The sequence below is a fragment of the Humulus lupulus genome, chromosome 5, assembly GCF_963169125.1.
Source record: "Humulus lupulus chromosome 5, drHumLupu1.1, whole genome shotgun sequence".
Taxonomy (NCBI): Eukaryota; Viridiplantae; Streptophyta; class Magnoliopsida; order Rosales; family Cannabaceae; genus Humulus; species Humulus lupulus.
Window position 1 is genome coordinate 174,664,466 of NC_084797.1, and position 22,308 is coordinate 174,686,773.

Consider the following 22,308-nt stretch of genomic DNA (forward strand, 5'->3'; position numbering starts at 1 on the left):
TTAGGGCACTGATCGACAGAATGAGCACCACCACACATTTCACACCTCACTGCCATCTGAACCGCATTAGCAGATACACTGCTCTGTTGTAACTGCTTTGTCAGAGAGGCTACTTACGCTGTTAGAGCAGTGATTGCATCCAGCTCATGCACCCCAGCTACCTTTCTAACTCCTGATGATCTTTCCTCAGACCATTGATGATTGTTTGTGGCCATGTCCTCTAGCAGCTCATAAGCACCAGTTGCACTCTTACTCATAAATGTACCACCCGCTGCAGTATCAATAATGGTTCTGGTTGTAGGACATAAACCATTGTAGAAATTCTGTACTAGCATCCACTGTTCAATGCCATGATGAGGACATCTTCTCAGGAGTTCCTTAAACCGTTCCCAAGCTTCATACAATGACTCTCTGTCATTCTGGCAAAAGTTATTTATCTCTCCCCTCAATTTAGCAACTTTGGACGGAGGGAAGAATTTGGACAAAAATTTCTGAGCTAGATCTTGCCAGGTGACAATAGAGTTTGGCTGCAGAGAGTTCAGCCAACTTTTAGCTCTGTCCCTTAGAGAAAATGGGAAAAGCCTAAGCTTGATTGCGTCATCACTCACCCCATTATATTTGAAGGTTCCACAAAACTCCAGAAAGTTGGACAAATGGGTGTGAGGATCTTCAGAGGGCAACCCATTGAATTGCACAGAGGACTGCACCATTTGTAGAATAGCGGGCTTTATTTCAAAGTTGTTGGCCTCTATAGCTGGTGGGCGTATACTATTTTGTACTCCCGTCAGAGTGGGTAGCACATAATCTCTCAGGCTCCTCTCAGCATTGGTCTGAGCCTGAACCCCTTGTACAACTCCAGGAGTTAGAACATTCCTGCCATCCCCTTCATTCTGTGCCATCTTCACAGATTTCTGGGCCTCTCTCTTGTTCTTTCTGATTTGATTGCAAGACTTTTCAATCTCAGGATTCAGAGGAACAAGTGTGTCTTTTCCTTTTCTGCCACGCATATACCAAAATTCACCTGAGATAGACAAATTAAGCAACTAAATAGATTAGAAACAAGAGAAATTAAAATCAAATTAGAATAAAAATTAATTAGACTAATATTGATAATTATTTTCAGTCCCCTGCAACGGCGCCAAAAACTTGTTGCGATAATTTTGCTATGCAAGTGCACACAGTCGCAATTCGTAATAAAATGGTAAAACCAAGTATCGTCCTCAAGGACTGATTTATCAATTACCAGTCAATTAATTTATTGTTCTATTTGATGAATTGAAATTCTTGATTTTTGTAAATACAGCAAAAGAAATTATAAAGTGCAGATACAATAATAAGAAATTAAATGGAATAACAACTAATAGTAAAACTTTTAATTTAATCACTGAAGAAACAATTAGGATATTCAATCTCATCAACTATCCTCCCTATTATTCCCTAATGCAAAGTGTGAATTCTTCTTATTTTTACCTAATTCAATTAACAAGTTGATACAATAGCCTATAATCATACTATGAATTATAAACTCAACCTAGGTGACAATTTCCTATATTTCTATGGTAAATTGAACCACAAAGGTAGCATTAATCTCGACAACTTAATAACAGTTACACAATTAATTCAGATACTTTCGTTCTAAATTAGAATTATGTCCAATATAACCACAGCAGATTTAAATCTCACTTCTCAGATTTTGACTTAAAAACATATGTAAATGACTAAAGATGGCCAATCAATAATCAATCTATAAGAACAGGTTATATGGAATTGAAGAAGATTGAAGAAGAAGAATATTAAAATTGCATTAGTTCATAACAGGGATTCAAGTGATTCAATTAAACATCCTAAACAGAAAATTAGTTCATAACCATAGTGCTAATCACAACAAAAATTAAAGATAACATCAGGAAAAGAAAAAACATGTAAAAATACTCTAAGCTTGAGCCTTCAAAACTAGAATTTCTCTCCCTCGTCCGTACGTCCTCCTTTCTCTTCTCTTTTCGCCATATTAAAACCTAGGGCTCAAATTTTAAAGAGGCGGGCTGCGGCTCTACATACACTATGCCGCGGCCAGTGTCCAATTTCCTGGGCAAAAAGCTCTTTCCATGTCGCGGCCCTATGTAGCCATGCCGCGGCCCGTGTCGACGAATTCTGGGCAAAATGCCCATCTATGTCGCGACTCTCTATAGCCATGCCGCGGCCCGAGGATTTCCTTAAAAACTTTGGTTCTATTTCCCACCTAGCCGCGACTCCACTTTGCTCATGCCGTGGCTCTTAAGGGATTTCTCAATTCTTCAAGTTTTCATCCCAAAATTTCACCAACACTTCCAAATTATGTTGAGAACCATCCTTTCTCGAAATATGATGAAAAACTTGGTTATTTTTCCCTTTCTTGACATTTCTTTCATGTGCTCAATTCTTCCTGATATTCACAAAGACAGACAAACAAAGCATAAACCCGCACTAAATGAAAGAAAAACAAAATAAAAGACCACTTAAAACATCACCTAAACATGACAAAAACTAGACTCAACAGGCCTGACACATATTTACCCAGTATCGAGATGTGGAACACATCGTAACTATATGCTAGAGCTGGCGGTAGGGCTAATCTATATGCAACTGTTTCCACCTTGTCCAATATCTCAAAAGGACCTATAAACCAGGGACTAAGCTTGCCCTTCTTCCCAAACCGCTTCACACCTTTCATAGGAGATATCTTTAAGAAGACTTGATCTCCAACTTTGAATTCCATATCACGTCGCTTGGCATCTGCATAACTTTTTTGTCGGCTTTGAGCAGCGAGCATATGCTTTCTAATCAGCGCTTCTGCATCCTGAGCCTCTCTAACAGCTTCAGGTCCAAGAAGTTGCCTTTCTCCTACCTTGTCCCAGTGTAACATCGATCGACATCTCCTTCCATAAAGTAACTCATAGGGTGCCCTCTCGATCATTGACTGGTAGCTATTGTTGTAGGAGAACTCTATAAGTGGCAAATACTTACTCCATGATCCTCCGAAGTCCTGTACACAAGCGTGCAACATATCTTCTAAAATCTGTATGGTATGCTCAGACTGACTGTCGGTTTGAGGATGAAATGCCGTACTAAGACTTAACTTGGTACCCGTGGCTTTCTGCAAGCTTCCCTAAAATCTCGATGTAAACACCGATCCTCTATCGGATACTATGGTCTTAGGGATTCCATGTAGTCGTACTATTTCTCAGACATAAATGTCTGCGTACTGATCCATTGTGTAAGTAGTCTTGACAGGCATGAAGTGAGATAACTTGGTTAGTCTATCTACTACTATAGAAGCCGAGTTGTGATACTTATTTATTTGTGGTAGTCCCGTCACAAAATCCATGGCTATGTCTTCCCACTTCCATTCTGGAATTCTAAGCGGTTGCAATAAGCCTGCAGGCCGCTGATGTTCTGCTTTCACTTACTGGCATACTAAGCATTTAGACACATATTCTGCTACATCTTTCTTCATTCCTGGCCACCAATACAATGCCTTAAGGTCGTGAGTCATCTTGGTCGACCCTGGGTGAACTGAGTATGGGGTATTGTGCGCTTCTTCTAAAATCTTCATTTTAATTCCATTATCATTTGTCACGCATACCCCATCCTTATATCTAAAGAACCCCTGTCCTGATATAGAGAAATCTGTGGCCTTGTCTTATTTGACTGCAGCTATGTAAGATACTAATGTGTCATCATGCCCTTGCCCAATCCGTATATCTTCTAACATAATTGATTAGATGGATAAGTTAGCTAGTTTACCAATGACTACTTCTATTCCGGCATTGATCAGCTCTTGCTAAAACGGCTTTTCTATTCCGGATAACGTTGCTAGATTCCCATAACTTTTCTAGCTTATCGCATCAATAACTACGTTTGCTTTTCCCGGGTGGTACAGGATTCCACAGTCATAATCCTTTACTAATTCTAACCACCAGCGTTGCCTCATGTTGAGCTCCTTCTGTGTGAAGAAATATTTTAAGCTTTTATGGTCCGTATAAATATCACCCCGTTCTCCATAAAGATAGTGGTGCCAAATTTTCAATGCAAAGACCATCGCTGCCAACTCCATATCATGCGTTAGATAGCGTTGCTCGTATTCCTTCAGCTGCCTTGAGGCGTAAGCTATTAATTTGTCATTCTGCATCAGCACACAACCCAAACCTTGCTTTGACGCATCACAGTAGACTACAAACTTGTCGTTGGGTGTCGGTATACAAAGTATTGGTACTGAGAATAACTTATCCTTAAGCAATTGGAAGCTCTCTTCACACTTATCCGTCCAGTTGAACCTTTGCTATTTCCGGGTCAGGTTGGTAAGCGGAGTGGCTATCTTAGAAAAGCCTTCTACAAACCTTCAATAATAGCCTGCTAGCCCAAGAAAACTTCTAACCTCTAATGCATTCTTAGGTCTTGGCCAATCCTTTACAGCCTCTACCTTAGCTAGGTCTATAGGAACTCCGTCCTTAGATACTATGTGGCCAAGGAACGCTACTTGCGAAAGCCAAAATTCGTACTTCTTGAACTTGGCGTAAAGTTGATGCTCCTTCAGTCTCAACATGGTCATTCTTAAATGTTCCTCGTGCTCGACTTCATCCTTAGAGTACACCAAAATATCGTCGATGAATGCTACGATGAATTTGTCCAAGTAATCCTTGAAGACCCGATTCATTAAATCCATAAAGGCAGTTGGAGCATTGGTAAGACCAAAAAGATATAACTAGAAACTCGTAATGTTCATATCGAGTTCTAAAATCTGTCTTGGGAATATCCTCTTCCCATACCTTGAGCTGGTGATAGCCGGACCGTAGATCAATCTTTGAAAACATGGTCGCTCCTCGGAGTTGATCAAACAAGTCATCGATTCGGGGTAGCGGGTATTTGTTCTTACTTGTCACCTTATTCAGCTCGTGGTAATCTATACACATCTGCATGCTTCCGTCCTTCTTCTTCACAAATAGAACCGGTGCTCCCCATGGCGAATGGCTTGGTCTAATGAAACCCAAGTCCAGGAGTTCTTGTAGCTGCATCTTTAACTACTTGAGTTTGGTAGGTGCCATTCGGTATGGTGCCTTTGAGATAGGCTGGTTGCGGCTGAGGCTGAGGCTAAGGCTGAGGCTGAGTCTGAGTCTGTGGCTGTGACTGAGCCTGTTGTAGTTGTTGCTATAACAGTTGTTCCACTTGTTGCCGTAGCCTGACAATTTCAACGGTGTTGTCAACCGGAGGCGGCGGTGCACTTCTATTAGCAACAGTATTGGTAACACGCGTTCCCCTTCTGTGAACTAGAGGGGCTTCACTAGTCTCATGAGCGGCACTGGAGGCATTAGCATTTGTGCGTGCAGACCTTCTAAGCGACATCTTTAGCGAAGTTCTAACAGTTGAGAAAAACATGTGAGAACTTACCCTAATAGGCTATAATGCAAAACTTAATCTAAGCAAACATAACTCGGACCTATTTGTTATGATTTCTTATGAAAACATTATGTGACCCTTCTTTATAATTAGGGTGTATTTCTATACTTAGAAAATTAGCCATCTTTATTATTTCTAAGTCTATTTCTAATCATCCTATATGACTTAATTATAGTATCTCGGTGCAAAGAGCGTTGCAATGGGTCTCGCTGACTTGACCTATCCCGATGAGAAGAATGACTCCGCTGAGATGTGCCTTGGGAACCGCAGGGTGTACTGTGCTGAGAAGAAATTTGAGAAGAGCCATGTGAGGAGCCCTGAGTGATATGCCTGGAAATATGAGGATCATCTTCAGAGGGTTGCCGAGTCATCTGTTTTAATCTCGCCATTCGACATTACCTTTTCATGAAATCTTCTTCATTGAACAAATATAAATCAGAGTGAGGGAGAATCCTTTTCACCCTTTCCAAGAACTCCTGGGGAGTACGCTCACTTACTAACTTGTCTGATGAAGAGGAGTTGGACATCTATAACAGAAGAAACATGAAGATTAAAGTTAGTAAATGAGCATAATGAAGCAAATAGCTAGGGGCATATCAATGAACCAAGGAATAAAAATGAAGAAATCAGGAGTAAAATTCTATATACGGGGTCGGCCCAGTAAGCCTAACCCTAGGCCGATCACCTCGAGGATGCAAGCCTTAGAAAAGTGCCAGAGGACCGTTCAAGTCTCCAGAAAAAGTAATTTTTACAGTACAAGGAAGGCCCCCAGAAGATCAATTGAGGTGAAAAAAATAATTATTTGGGGTCCCAGGTGGTTGGCGTATGCTTTGGACGACCACCTTGGATCCCTGAAAATCACCTAAGGCAAGAGAAAGGAGGTACTTGACCCATGAATCTCTAGGGGTGGTTGGCCTAGCCCTAATTCTAGGCCTGGAAATCGCCTAAGGGAAGGGAATGGGAGTACTCAGCCCATGATGCTCTAGGGGTGGTCGGCCTAACCCTAAGTCTAAGCCTGGAAATCACCTAAGGCTAGGGAAGGGGAGCCCTCGAGGTGTTTGGCCCAAAAACGATACCTAAGCCTGGAAATCACCTAAGGCAAGGATTAGGAGCCCTGGAGGTGCCCAGCCCAAACACTATTCCTAAGCTTGGAAATCGCCTAAGGCAAAGGTTGGAAACTCTGAAGGTGCTCGGCCCAAACCTATTCCTAGGCCTGGAAATTGCACAAGGAGAAGCCAAGAGGTACTCGGCCCATGATTGGGTGCCATGGCGGTGCTCGACCCAAACCTGATCCCATCCCTAGAAATCGTCCAGTTTGGGGTTTACAACCCTGGAAATCGCCCAGACTAAGGAATTTTACAGAGAAATCTTTAATCAAGTAAGTCAATTATTTTTTATCAGCATACAACAAAACAAGAAGATTCAGAGAAAAATTGCTCAAAAATGCAAAGTGTTTCTTATAAATCTAAGCACATTTAAATTATATAATGTGAGGATTAGAAGAAAGTACTTACCAAAGATTTAAGTTTGATGAGGAACTGGAGAAATCAGACTTGGATCTTGTTTGAAAGTGGCACATAGAACAGGAATGAGAAGAGAAGACCTACTTATAACATCTCAGGCACACAAGATATTTTTAGGATTTCAAATTTTCTTGAAAAATATTTGATATGGTTAAAATTTAAATTCCTTGAAAAATATTTATATTTTTAGGAAATCAAATTCCTTGAAAAACTATCTTATATTTTTAAGAATTAAAATTCCTTGAAAAATATTTTTTATTTTTAGGAATTAATATCCTTGAAAAATATATTATATTTTTGGGACTCTAAAAATTCCTTGAAAAATATGTTATATTTTTAGGATTTCAAATTTCTTTGAAAAATATATTAGATTTTTATGAAATTAATTTTCCTTGAAAAACTAAATTATTTTTATGAATTTCTAACTGTCCCTAAAAATTCGTACCGAGAAAATTATCGATAGTTAAAAAAATACTATGTAATGTCCCGAGGGACTTGACTATCTAAGTACTGCTACTGTATGTTTCTCGGGCCAGGAGCAAGTTTCCCGTAATGTTGAAAACATTACAATAAACTTGGCGGGGGAGGGGGAAAATGTTATCCCTAAAAAATACGAGGATGACAGGGTGAATGAGAATGCGACACGTGACATCACAAATTAGGGAAAAATGACAAAGTATTGAGAAAAGATTGACGGGCAAAAAAGATAGGTCTAGGACCTATGGGGAAGTCGACCAAGCCTAAACCCCCGAGGGATGGTCGGCTTGACCTCTACCCCTAGGGGTAGTCGGCCTAAGCAGGCCCAAGAGCCTTAGGAGTGGTCGGCCTGACCTCTACCCCAAGGGTGGTCGGCCCCAGTATGTCCAAGAGAGTGTTTAAACTGACCCCTACCACAGGGGTGGTCGGCCCAGCATGCCTAAGGATCCCTAGGGGTTGTCGGCCTGACCCCAACCCCTAGGGTAGTCGGCCTGACATTCCCAAGAACCACTTGGGTGGTTGGCCAACCCTATTCTTCATAGGGTGGTCAGCTCAAACCCCCAAGTACACTTCACTGAGAAATACCCACTCTCGTTCAAACTAAGATCAACAGGCCTACCACCCAGAAGGTCATAGGCCTAGCACCTAGAGGATCAACATGTCCAGCACCAAAAGGTCACAGGCCTAGCACCCAAGCTCGGGTCATCGAGCCTAGCACCTAAGTCTCACATACCGATAGAGACTTAACATCTTCCCAAAGGTTTCTATCGTGCATTACCCACCACGATCTAGAGAAACAACGAGAAGACCCACGATCTCATAATCGTGGGGAGGTGGACACGTGTCTCCACTACCTGATAATCGTGTACCAAACCACGATCCCAGTACTATTGGTCATATAACAGCCCCTGGGTACTATAAATAAAGGACCCAGGGCTTCATAAAGAGGACTTTTGGACTCTCTTTTCTGGATCGCTTTTTCTGGAATTTTGGAGATCTAAAGAGAATTTGGGGAGAAATTCTGGGCAACTGAGAATGAGTGAATACTTTGCTTCAATAGTGTAATTGTCGAGTAATTCAATACTAAAAGCTAAGTGGATTAGGTTATTACTATTCATCAGAACAGGGTTGAACCACTATCAAATTTATGTGGGTTTACTTAAGATAATTGTACTCTGTTGTTTATTCAATTTATTTCGTTCAAAAGGTGTCGTATACTGTACATACGACGGTTGGACAATTTCACAGGTCAACAAAAGGGTAAATTGATTTGCTAGTTTTAGAATCTTGTTTAGTGGAAGGTGATTTTTCATCTTGGGTAGTTGATTCCAGAGCCACTAATCATGTTTGATTTTATTCGCATAGTCTTAGTACTTCGAGGAAGCTGGCTCATGGAGGTGACCATGAGAGTTGGAAGTGGGCAGGAGATCTCGGCAGCTGAAGTTGGAAAAGCTTGCCTAGTTTTTGATAATAATAATTTTATTGTGTTGGACAATGTTTATTTTATTAATGGATTTACTAGAAATTTAATTTCCTTATCAAAATTGCATGCATAAGATTTTAATATTTCTTGTAATAATAATTCGATTGTTATTTTGAAATATGATTTGACATTTGTTCCACAAAGTCTGAAGGTGGACTATACAAGTTAGAGTCCAATATCGAGCATGTTTATAATTCTGAAATTTTTTAAACTGCGAATCCTAGATTTATTAAAAGACAAAAGACAAATTCCAATAGTGAAACATATATGTGACATTTGAGATTGGTACAAATTGGTCTAGACAGAATTAACAGACTAACAAAGGATGGCCCTTTAAGATAATTATCTATTGGTTCTCTCCCAGTTTGTGAATCCTACCTAGAAGGCAAAATGACCAAGAGACCTTTCTCTGCTAAAGGTTCAGGAGACACAGAACCACTTCAACTTGTACATATAGACGTTTGTGGTCCACTAAATTTCCAAGCTAGAGGAGGTTATGAATATGTTGTCACTTTCATTGATGATTATTCAAGATATGGTTACCTATACTTAATGCAAAGGAAATCTGAAACCTATGATAAGTTTAGGGAATTCAAAACAGAAGCTGAAAAGAAATTAGGTAAATCACTAAAATGACTTCGATCATATCAAGGTGGAGAGTACTTAGATTATGAATTTGAGGGTCATTTGTGTGGTCATGAAATTCAATCCAACCTCACTGCACCTGGAATGCCACAACAAAATGGTGTTTCAGAAAGACAGAACAGAACCTTATTAGATATGGTTAGATCGATGATTAGTTTCTCATCATTGCCTTTAACATTCTTGGGTTATGCAATAAAATGTGCTCTATGCATACTCAATGTTGTTCCATCTAAGTCTATTTAGAAAACACCATTGGAATTATGGAATGGTAATAAACCTAGTTTATGCCATTTCCGTATATGGGGTTGTCTTGCACACGTGCTTAAAGGAAATACTAGGATGTTGGAATTATGTACTGAAGTGTGCATGTTTGTAGGATATTCCAAAGAAACAAAAGGTGGTATATTTTTATAGTCCTAAAGATAACAAAACATTTGTATCTACGGATGCTAATTTTCTGAAGCATGACTATATAAATAACAACAAACTTCAAAGTAAACTCATACTTAAGGAAATGGTCTCAAATAAACAAGACCAATCACCAACAGTGGCAAGAGAAAAATAGCCAAAGGATATCGCTAGTTCTAGTTAGAACAATAGAGAGCTTCATCGTAGTGATAGGGTTTGTAAACAACCAGTACGCTATGAACATGAAATTTAGATGCTTGTGTCTGACACAAACAAAGATGATCCATTGACTTATAGAGATGCAATGGAAGATTCTGATAAAGAAAAATGGCTAAACGCCATGGACCTTGAAATGGAATCAATGTATTCCAATTCTGTCTGGACTCTTGAAGATCCACCTGAGAATGTTAAACCTATTGGTTGCAAATGGATATTCAAGAAGAAGAGAGGAGAAGATAGGAAAGTAGAGACTTTCAAAGTAAGGCTAGTAGCAAAGGGCTACACAGAAAGAAGCAGTTGATTATGAAGAAACTCTTTTCACCTGTGGCCATGCTCAAATCTATTTGTATACTCTTATCCATAGTTGCATGAATGGATTATGAGATTTGGCAAATGATGTTAAAACAAATTTTCTGAATGGCTATCTTGACGAAACCATTTACGTGTCTTAACCAGAAGGGTTCGAAGTTGAAGGTCAAGTGCAAAAAGTTTGCAAGCTTCGTAAGTATATTTATGGACTTAAATATGCTTCGAGATCTTGGAATCTTAGATTTGATGAAACAATATAATTGTTTGGTTTTGAACAAAACGTTGAACCCTGTGTTTACAAATAGATCAAAGATAAGAATGTGGTATTCCTCATTCTTTACGTTGATGATATTCTACTCATTGGGAATGACATATAAACATTATCAAAAGTAAAGAAATGGTTAGTTGAGCAATGCCAAATGAAGGATTTGGGAGATGCCAAATATGTTTTGGGAATTCAGATCTGTAGAGATCGAAAGAACAAAATTTGGGCACTGTCTCAAGCAACTTATATTGATAAAGTGCTAGAACGCTTTGGCTTGCAAAACTCCAAGAAGGGCACTATGCCTACTCGGTCAGCAGTTAAATTGTCTAAGGAACAATGTCAACAAACACCTCAGAAATAGGAGGACATGAGACAGTATCCCCATGCCTCTACAGTAGGCAGTCTAATGTATGCAATGATATGCACCAGACCTGACATCTATTATGCAGTGAGGATAGTCAGCCATTATCAATCCATTCCTGGATTGAGTCATTGGGCAGCAGTAAAGAATATTCTCATATATCTTATACATACTAGAGATTACATGCTTGTATATTCAGGTGGATACCTGAACCCCATTGGATATACTGATTCTAATTTTTAATAAGACAAAGATAGTCAAAAGTTGACATCTGGATCTATTTTCACACTTGGAGGAGGTGTTGTATTTTGGAGAAGTATTAAACAATCCAGTATTGTAGACTCCACCATGGAAGCTAAATACATAGTAGCTTGTGAAGAAACTAAAGAGGTTGTATGGCTCAAGAAGTTCTATATTGATCTGGAACTTTTTCCAGGCATGAATCATCCATTTGTTTAGTACTGTGATAACAGTGGGGCAGTAGCTAATTGAAAGGAACCCAGAAGTCACAAGAAGGGAAAGCATATCGAGATGACATATCACTTGATCTAAGAGATAGTCAACCAAAGAGATGTTGTTGTCTGGAAGATTGCCTCCGAAGATAATCTTGCAGATCCATTCACAAAGACTTTATTTATTAAATCTTTTTAGGTTCATGTAAGAAGCATGGGGTTAAGGGAAATGCCTCATTTGCTTTAGGGCAAGTGAGAGATTGTTGGAAATCGTGTCGTTAAAGCAATTGTAGTAGACAATGATTTTAATGAAATATATGAATGAATTTAGTTATTGTATATATGTAGCTTATGTAATATATTATTACTAACAATATTAAGTAAATATCAGAAAATTCTCAAGTTCATCTATGTGGTGTCAATCTCATATTGGTATGAGAGGATCGAGATTGAGATAATGAACTTAAATAGTTCGCAGTAAAATAAAGTCATGAAATATTTAGATTAATTACTGCTAGTACGGTCCACTAGTATTATGAATAAATGTGACCTAGATCCGGGTTACTAGTGTAGTAGGATACTTAAGTGGAGGTACTTTGCATGCTGAGATGATGTAGAACTGGACTAGATGTGATTTAATAATACTTTTTTAAATACCATTTCGTAGAATTATAAAACACATCAACTAATGATCATATGCAAACTGATCTTAATCCTGAAGTTACTATTAAATCCTATATATGTCATTTGATCCTTTGATTCATGCGCAGTAAAATAAAATTATGGAATCTTTAGATTAATTACTGCTAGTACGGTCCACTAGTACTATGAATAAATGTGACCTAGATTCGAGTTACTAGTGTAGTAGGACACTTTAGTGGAGGCACTTTGCATGCTGAGATGATGTAGAACTAGATTAGATGTGATTTAATAATACTTGTTTAAATACCATTTCGTAGAATTCTAAAACACATCAACTGATGATCATATACAAACTGATCTTTATCTTGAAGTTACTATGAAATCCTGTATATGTCATTTGATCCTTTGATTCATGTGTTATGGTTTGTCAGAATGATCAGGCTAAGAACTATTGTTTTGGGGACTTAATGATGTATATGGTTGGGGACATAGCTTAACAGACATGGAATCTATACCTTCTTGTAGATTGAAGGATGATTCCCTATTGGGATGGCTTTTTGAACTGAAAAGGTTATTGACGTCAAATTCATAATCAGATTATGAATTAACCTTCACTAGTAAAGTCGATGGTACATTAGGAATCAAGATATAATTAAAAGGGTAAAACGGTAATTTTATTCCCTCTTAATTATAAATCATCAATAGAGGATTAATTTATATGTTGTGAATACGGGAAATTGTCCCTTTGAACACTCCACACCAAGTCGTAGGAATAGACCTCAATATGTGAAGGTCTCCTACGCAACGACCTAAGAATGGCTTCCCAAGTCGTCAAGATTCCATGGAAAGGAGGAATGACTTGTCCATGCTGGGCATAAGGGCCTTGCATAGCGAAGCATGCCTTGGCTGCCCAGTCCATCAACCAAAACGTTAAGGCCTTGCAAAACGAGGCATACCTCGCCCACGTCAAAGACCCCCAACCGAAGTTAATAGGGCCTCGCATAGCAAGGCACACCTCGCCTCACTCGAGTGCCCCAGAGCCGTGATGGCCTCGCACAGCAAGGCACACCTCGCCTCGCCCAGGTCCGCGTCTTGAGACCTCGTCACGCCAGCACCTCGTGCACCCAGGTCCGTGTCGCGCATCTGCATCTCGTGACCCCATCTCGCCAGCGCTTCGCGCACCCAGGTCCAGGCTGCGCATCTGCGTCTCGTGACCCCGTCTTGCCAGCACCTTGCGCATCCAGGTTCGTGCCGCACGTCTGCATCTCGCGATGCTACCTCGTGCCAGTGCCTTGAGCTAGCACCTCATGCACCCAAGTCCGTGCTGTGCGTATGCGTCTTGCGACCCTGCCTCGTGCACCCAGGCCCGTGCTGTACATCTACGTCTCATGACCCCGCCTCATCCCAGTGCCTCGCGCACCCCGTAAGGTCCTCATCAGACGCGCCTCGTGTACCGCATAGCTGCTCCCTCAAGACACACCAATCAACCACACAGTGCCTCACATCAATAGGGAAATTGTATTAGCAGAGAAGGAACCTTCAAAGGTTAAAAGAATAGGTGCCCTATTAGTGTAGGAACCTACACGCAGCTCAAAGAGATCGGACGGGTATGAAGTACGTACTAGTGTATGACTTTGAGGACCCCAGGCATCTGATCCTCATATCCACATCACACAAGTAGTGGTCATACGAGTGAGGTACCTGATGTGTCCCTGGCAAGAAGTGGAAGTACGAGGAGTGGTGGCATGACCTGCATGTCTCTAACCACAAACAAGAAGTGGAAGTACGAGGAGTGGTGGCATGACCTGCATGATCCTCTGCTCCACCATGACTTATGCCACTACCATGACAGTGTACCCAAGTACCTTCTTGTCCCCTGGGACCCCTTTGTATTAGAGGCCATTAGAGCCGAGCTATAAATAGGCCTCCACTCCTCAAACTATGGGGTTGGAAAAATGATGTAACACGAGACTATTCTAAGAGCAATATACAAGTTTTCTTCTATTGTTCACTTGCAACTTCTCTTGAAATTTCTACAAGTTCTTTTGAGTTCATAAGTCTCTGATTAAGTCTTTGATTTTTCCATCCATTTTTTGTTGGCGAGTTTCTCCCGTCAACATATGTAATGATTATATCAATGGACACTTTATGGTTACAATAAAGTACTCAGTAAATATATGTCTTTAATTCTCAAGAGTTCAGTCTCATATTTATAGTGGAATAATCATGAGATTAATATATATGATTATTGAATAAAAGAGTTTTGGTTAATAATATTTTATTTATTGGAGCTTGGAATTTTTGGTCCATATGTCCCCGGGGTGACTCTATCAACACTAATCAAGGTAAGAGTTGATGCAAGGGTTAACCTGTGAATGGGCTATTTGAGAGAATATTTACTCTTCGAGATAAATGTGCAATTGTGTGTGTTATCCCTCAAACATAATGAGATGGCATGGCGAATGAGAAAGCGGCACGTGGCATCACAAGTCAGGGAAAAACGACAAAGTAATGAAAAAAGATAGATGAACGAAAGAGATAGGTCCAGGACCTATAGGGAAGTAAACCAGGCCTAAACCCCCGAGGGGTGGCCAGCCTGGCCCTGGCCCCTAGTGGTTGTCAGTCTGACCCCAATCCCTAGGGGTGGTCGGCCTGACATGCTCAAGAGCCACATGGATGGTCGGCCCACCCTATTCTTCATAGGGTGGTCGACCTAAATTCCTAAATACACGTAAAGTTCACACTCGGTCCAACAGGCCTAACACCCAGAAGTTTAACAGGCCTAGAACCCAGAGGGTCATTAGGCCTAGCAGAAGATCAACAAGCCTAGGAGCCATAGGGTCATCAGGCCAAGCACCTAAGTTCTAAAGGGTTGTTGGGTCTAGCACCTAAGTCTCATAGACCAATTGACACTTAGCATTTTCCCAAAGGTTTCAATCGTGCATCGTCAACCACGATCCAAAGAATCAACGAGAAGACCCATGATATCATAATCATAGGGAGGTGGGCACGTATCTCCACTACCCAATAATCATGTACAAAACCATGATCTCCAGTATTACTGATCATGTAACAACTCTTGGGTACTATAAATAAAGACCCATGGGTTCATAAAAGTGGATCTTTTTGGGGGGAACGATTTTGAGAGATATATTTTCTAAGGAGAAACTCTGGGCAAATTACTAACGAGTTAATACTTTAGTTCATCCGTGTAATGGTTTATCGAGTAATTCAATACAAAAGACTAAGTGGATTAGGTTATTACTATTCATTAGAATAGGGCTGAATGACTATAAACTTTCTATGTATTTGTTTAAGATATTTGTACTATGTCGATATTATATTCATTTCGTTCAAAATGTGTCGTATACTATACATACGACCGTTAGCCAATTTCACAGGTCAACATTTTGGTGCTTTGATTGAGAGTACGAAATCAAGAAACACACTTTCATCAGTTTTATGATGCCTCCAAAACCCAGTCAGACAAAGAAGGCGACTCCTAGGGATTCCACCACTCAGGATCCCATCGATCTCGTTAACGAACCACAAGTGGAGGATGGAGATCAGCCTGATGTGTAAGATCAACATGATACTGACCAGGAGAAGATGGCGCAATTTCTGGCGAGGAAGGTGGCCTTTACTGCAGAAATTTCCCTTGAGAGGGCCACTATGGAACAACAACGGTGGGAGATAGATGAGCAAGTCCAGAGGATGATCTAGAGGGAGCAGGAAGCTGACCGGAGGCACCAGGAGGCTGCTATGGCTCTGGAGGCGGCTACCCAGTTTGCCCGAGCTAACACTAAATCTGATGCTCAGGCGATGAGGGAGGCTCAGGCCAAAGCAGCAATGGTGCGAGACAACAGTAACAGGGAGTCCTAGAGGAGGAGCCGAACCCCAAGGACGCTCTCAAAGCCACTTTCCCAGAGATAGAATGAAGAGGCACAATCCAAGACTGTCTCCTCCATGGCTAAGAAGAATAACACTTCATCTCGAAGTAAGAGAGTTACCAACCTAAAGGCCCTCGTCCAGGGGACAAACAGAACGACACAGGAGAGGAAGGTCAGGAGGAGAGGCTCACAGTCATGTAGGAGGAGAGGCTCGGGGGCAGGATCGCACCGACAAGATCAAGGCAGACCTACGACCCCTACACCCTCAGTCTCACAAAGGAAAAAAACTGATGAACAACACCAATATTGTGTTCGATAGGCTCGGGAAAGATGCACAACCTTAGGATATGAGGGAGGTCATCAACAGGAGAACCAGCGCTAAAGAGGGGGTACCATGGATGTCTACCCCACCTAGAGCAGCGATTCCACCAGCAATGCAGGTTCAAATAGATGCACTCACCATGGTTGTTCACGGCCTGACGAAGAAACCTTTCGATATCGAGCTGGCTCATAGAAGTGCGAGTCCCCTCAGTACCAAGATCCAAGTTGCTCAACCACCACTAAAATACAAGACCCTGAAACTTCTAACATACACTGGGAAGGAGGATCCAGTACGACACATTGGAAATTTCGAGGATCAGATGAAGTTACTCGGTGTGGAGCATGATTATAGGTGTAGGGTATACCCTACCACTCTCTCTGACTCAGCTCATGAATGTTATTGGAAATTTAAACATGGATCCATCACTTCCTGGGAGCAGTTCAGGAAGGAATTTTGCAAAGTCTTTAGTGCCGGATAGATTTAACCAGTTTATGCCAATCAGCTAGCTGGCATCAAGCAAGGGAAGGATGAATCCCTGAAAGACTACATCCAAAGATTCATGAGGGAGGAAACCCGAGCATCCATAGTAAGAGATGAAGGGAAGTTTGTTTCCATCTTTGCAGGAATAATTTATTGTAGTCCCTTATGGGATAGCATACACAGGAACCCCATCAACACCTTGCTAGCTTTCTTGGACCGAGCAAACAAATACATGAAGCTAGATGACACTATCATGAAGGAAGAAAAGGGCATAAACCATTTGACCACTATCAAGGCAGCCAAGAATAATGCAAATCCTCAGGGAAACAATGGAGGCAATGGTAAAAGGAGGAGTACCTCAGGGGCTGAGCAAGGTGGAGAAAAGAAGGCTAATTCAGCACTAACCGACAAACAACATAAACATCGCCCCTACCAGCCTAGGTTTACCAATTATACTGTCCTGACTACATCAAGGGCTGAGATTTACTTAACAACATACCAAGAGGTACCATATCAAAAGCCACCACCCTTACTCTCAGAATGAAAGAGGGATAAGAACAAGTTTTTTTTGTTTCCATAATGACTATGGACACGCCACAAATGAGTGCAAACAATTGAAGGATGAGATGGTGTTTCTCCTCTGATCAAGAAAACTATTGGGGTACCGAGTGAAGACTGAAACCCCAAGCAGGAATCCAAAGTACTGAAGTCATAGGAATCCACCACTAGAGCCAGCAGTTGTGGACTTTACATTAGACACCATATGTGGGGGCCCCCACATAGCAGGAAACATCAACAATGCTCGTGACCGATATGCAAGGAACCTAAAACATGAAGTAGGGGACTCTTCCCAGTGCATGGCATTCGATAGGAGCGGTCTCCAAAATATCCGAAGTATGAAAGTGAAACTCTCACTTTTACGGAGGATGACATCAGGCAGGTGAGGTACCGCCACAGTGACCCTCTGGTTCTTACCATTCAAATTGACAATGCCCGAGTGAAAAGATGCTTGGTGGATACGGGAAGCTCAGTAGATATCATCTACAAATCATCCCTCGAGAAGATGAAGCTCACTGTCAAGGACCTGACACCTTGTTCCCAAGTGATATATGGGTTTGTGGGAGAATGCCTAGCACCAGCTAGAACTATCAAACTACTCGTCATGGTGGGGGATGCCCCTAGGCATGAGACTGTGATGACAGAGTTTCTGGTGTTAGATTGCTCGTTGGCTCACAACGTAGTGCTTGGGAGACCCCTCCTGATGGCATTACACGCAACAATGTCTATCTGGCATCTGTCTTTGAAGTTCCCCACAAGCGCAGGGCAAGGATGCGTATAGGATAACCAATGGGAGGCATGAGAGTGCTATAATGCATTAGTGGTCAAGGAAAAGAAAGGACCATGTGTAAACAAGATGGTAATAACCTGCTGTGAAGGGAATGAAGGAGCCGATGAAGTTGTCAACATGGAAGTTAACGTCGAAAGAAACACTCTACTGGAGTCGGGGGCTCCTTTTAACGAAGTTTTTTTAAGCAAGTTTCCCAAAGCGAGGGAAACAACATCGATCCTCGCTTTGGGGATGACGTCATGGGGGTCGGACCAGTCGAAGATCTTGATGAATTCCTACTAGATTAGGAGGACCTAACTAGAGTAATCAATGCCAGGAAGTAGCTAAAGGTGGAAATTAAGGCACGGTTGGTATAATTTTTGAAGAAGAACCAGGACATCTTTGCCTGATCACATAAGGACATGGTTGGAATTTCTCCATCCTTAATAAGCCATGTTCTCAGTGTGGACAAAAACTACCCACTAGTGCAACAAAAAGGAGACTGGTTGACAAAGATCGATCTCAAGCCCTGAAGAAGGAGGCTGAGCGACTCAAGGAAAATAGTTTGATAAGGGAGGCCTACTACCTAGATTGGGTATCAAACCCTGTGCTGGTCTCAAAACCAAACGGGAAGTGGAGGACATATGTGGACTTCATAGATTTGAACAAGGACTGCCCCAAAGACTGCTTCCCACTACCAATAATAGAGCAATTGGTCGATGCAACTGCAGGACATGAAATACTCTCATTCATGGATGCATATTCTGGGTATAATCAAACAAGTATGCACCCTTCCGATGAGGAACATACCATCTTCAGGACAGACAAGGGATTGTACTGTTATAAGGTAATTCCATTCGGCTTGAAGAATGCAGGAGTCACCTACCAGTGTTTATTAAATGGCATGTTCCGAGACTTGATCGGAAAAAATAAGGAGGTATATGTCAATGACATGTTGGTCAAGTCAAAAGAAGCTGGAGGGCATGTTTAAGACTTGGAAGGAATGCTTTGCAATACTTGGAAAGTATCTCATGAAGTTAAATCCTCTCAAGTGCTCATTTGGAGTTTGTTCTGGTAAGTTTCTTGGATTCATAGTCAATTCACGTGGAACCGAGGCTAATCCCGAGAAAATCAAAGCATTGATCGACATGAAGTCACCTACCACAATCAAGGAAGTGAAAAGCATAACTGGGAGAGTAGCTATCCTCAGTAGGTTCATATCAAAGTCTACAGACAAATGTGTCCCATACTTTAACTTACTTATGGGCAGCAAGAAGATCCAATGGACCGAGGAATGTGAGAAAGCTTTCCAAGCATTGAAGGAGAATCTCGCTCAAACTCCCATCTTAGCGAGCCAATAGATGGTGAGCTACTATTAATCTATTTGGCAATCATTGAGCATGCAATCAGCGCTGCTTTAGAGAAAGAAGAGAACAGTGTACAACACCTTGTGTACTATATCAGTTAAAGGTTAGTAGGTGCAGAGTCTAGGTATCCCCCTCTTGAAAAGCTAGCCTACTGTTTAGTAATCACCTCTCGAAAGCTGCACCCATACTTCAAAGCTCACTTGATCCGAGTCCTAACCTATCAACCGCTATGACAAGTTCTTCAGAAACCAGAAGCCTCGGGATGATTACTCAAATGGGTTGTGGAGTTAGGACCGTTTGATATCACTTATCATTCAAGGACGACGATAAAAGGACAAGCATTGGAATACTTCATAGTTGAAGGCACCAACCTTGAAGACCCTTCCTACCAATTAGAGAATGGAGATACTGAGAAGGAAGGAGACACTCCTGTATGGAAGCTATATGTTGATGGAGCATCCAATGAACACAACCCAGGCGTAGGAATCATAATGGTCACTCCAAAGAATCATCGAATCCATTGCGCTCTCATATTTGGATTCAACGCTTCAAACAATGAGGCTGAGTACGAGGCATTATTAGCAGGATTACGCTTGTCTCGGGATGTGCATGCACAGTCCTTGGAGATATTCAACGATTCCCAGCTAGTGGTGTACTAGGTACTGGGGGAGTATTAAGCCAATGTTCTTAGGATGGTGTAGTACCTGAACAAGGTGAAGGACTTGTTGACACAGTTCAAGAGATACTCAATTACGCAAGTCCCGAGGGAGCAGAATGCCAGTGCTGATGCCTTAGCCAAGCTTGCCAGTGCCAAAGATGCGGACACCCTGAATGTTGTTCCCGTCGAATACTTGGTGGAAAGAAGCATAACCGAGCAGGAGGCACTACCTGTTGAGTAGGAGATACATGGATGACCCCTATTATTAATTATCTCAACCAAGGAGTAGTATAGAGTGATCGAAACAAGGAAGTTGGTGAGACAAGCTGCACGATATATGATAGTCAAAGGGGTCTTGTAGTGACGATGATACTCCCTACCACTGTTAAGGTGCATTACACCAGATCTGTCAAAGTTATTAATGATCGAGGTACACGAGGGGTTTTGTTGAGATCACGTTGAGGGGTAGAGCATATCAAAGAAAATCCTAAGGCTAGGATACTTTTGGCCAATGATGAACGAATAATCGATGGAGTATGTCAGAAGATGCCACAAGTGTCAGATGTTCTCCAAGATACCTCGGGCGATACCTAATTAATTAACACAAATGCAAAGCCCTTGGCTCTTCCCTATATGGGGAATCAACCTGATCGGAAAGCTACCCACAGAAAGGGGAGGAGTCCAATTTGCTGTTGTTCCCATAGACTACTTAACCAAATGGACTGAAGCAGAATCACTCTCCACCATCACCTCGAAGAAAGTTGTAGACTTTGTGGTGAAGAATATCATATGTCAATTTAGTCTACCGAAGAAGATAGTCTCGGACAATGGGACTCAATTTGACAGTGATATGTTCACCGACTTTTGTACGAGGCATGGAATCACAAAGAGCTTTTCCTTGGTAGCACACCCCCAAGCTAATGGTCAAGTAGAAGCAGTGAACAAAACTATCAAAGACACTATGAAGAAACGTCTTGAACAAGCTAAAGGAGCCTGGCCAGAATTACTTCTGGAGGACCTATGGTCACATAAAACGATAGCTCGAACGGCAACAAGCCATACACCATTCTCTTTGGAGTTTGGGTATGAAGCCATGTTGCTAGTTGAACTCACTCCCCCATCGCATAGACGAGAGACATACGATCATGGGAAGAACCATCAACTAATAGAAGAGTCGCTTGATTTAATCGAAGATAGACAAGAAAAGGCAAGTCTCAGAGTAGCAACACATCAATAAAAAGTGGCCAGATACTTCAAATCTAGAGTGAAAGATAAAAAATTTCAAGTGAGAGACTTAGTGCTTAGGAGGGTGTTCCTAAACATTAATGACATTGCAGCAAGGGTACTAGTACCTAATTGGGAAGGGCCATACCTTGTGGAGGAGGTGATCCCACCAGGGATGTACAAGATAACTTGACTTAATGGAGAACTAATCAGAAACTACTGGAATGGAGAACACCTCCATCGGTACTATCATTGAAGTTGTTCAGCAGCGACACAAGTTTTAATTTGCAAATGTAGCATTTTCAAATTATCTATGTAACAGCCATCGTGCTTCAATGAATGAATGAATTTAATTTCTTAAGTCTCTTAATTCTTTAAATTACGTTCAACAAGAGACAGGTCCTAGAACCTTGTCACCAAATATTTGATCATGTTCGATCCTGGTTCTTGAGGAACCTATCGACCCACACGATCAACAAGAGAGACAGGTCCTAGGACCTTGTCGTCAAATTATGGATCATGTTCGATCTTGGTTCTTGAGGAGCCTATGGACCCATATGATCCAAACAAGAGACTGGTCCAAGGACCTTGTCGCCAAACTATTTGATCATATTCAATCTTTGTTCTTAAGGAACCTATTGACCCACACGATCAACAAGAGAGACAAGTCCTAGGACCTTGTCGTCAAATTATGGATCATGTTAGATCTTCGTTCTTGAGGAGCCTATCAACCCATACTATCCAAACAAGAGACTGGTCTGAGGACCTTCCCACCAAACTATTTGATCATGTTCGATCCTGGTTCTTGAGGAACCTATCGACC

At 41.4% G+C, this 22,308-nt stretch overlaps 1 non-coding gene across 1 annotated transcript; it reads left to right on the forward strand.

Annotated features, from left to right (window-relative positions):
* Positions 1–345: 345 nt before the first annotated feature.
* On the forward strand, positions 346–452 carry LOC133781070 (small nucleolar RNA R71). Its single transcript, XR_009869866.1, has one exon. It is a non-coding gene; the product is annotated as a small nucleolar RNA R71 (small nucleolar RNA).
* The last annotated feature ends 21,856 nt before the right edge of the window (positions 453–22,308 follow it).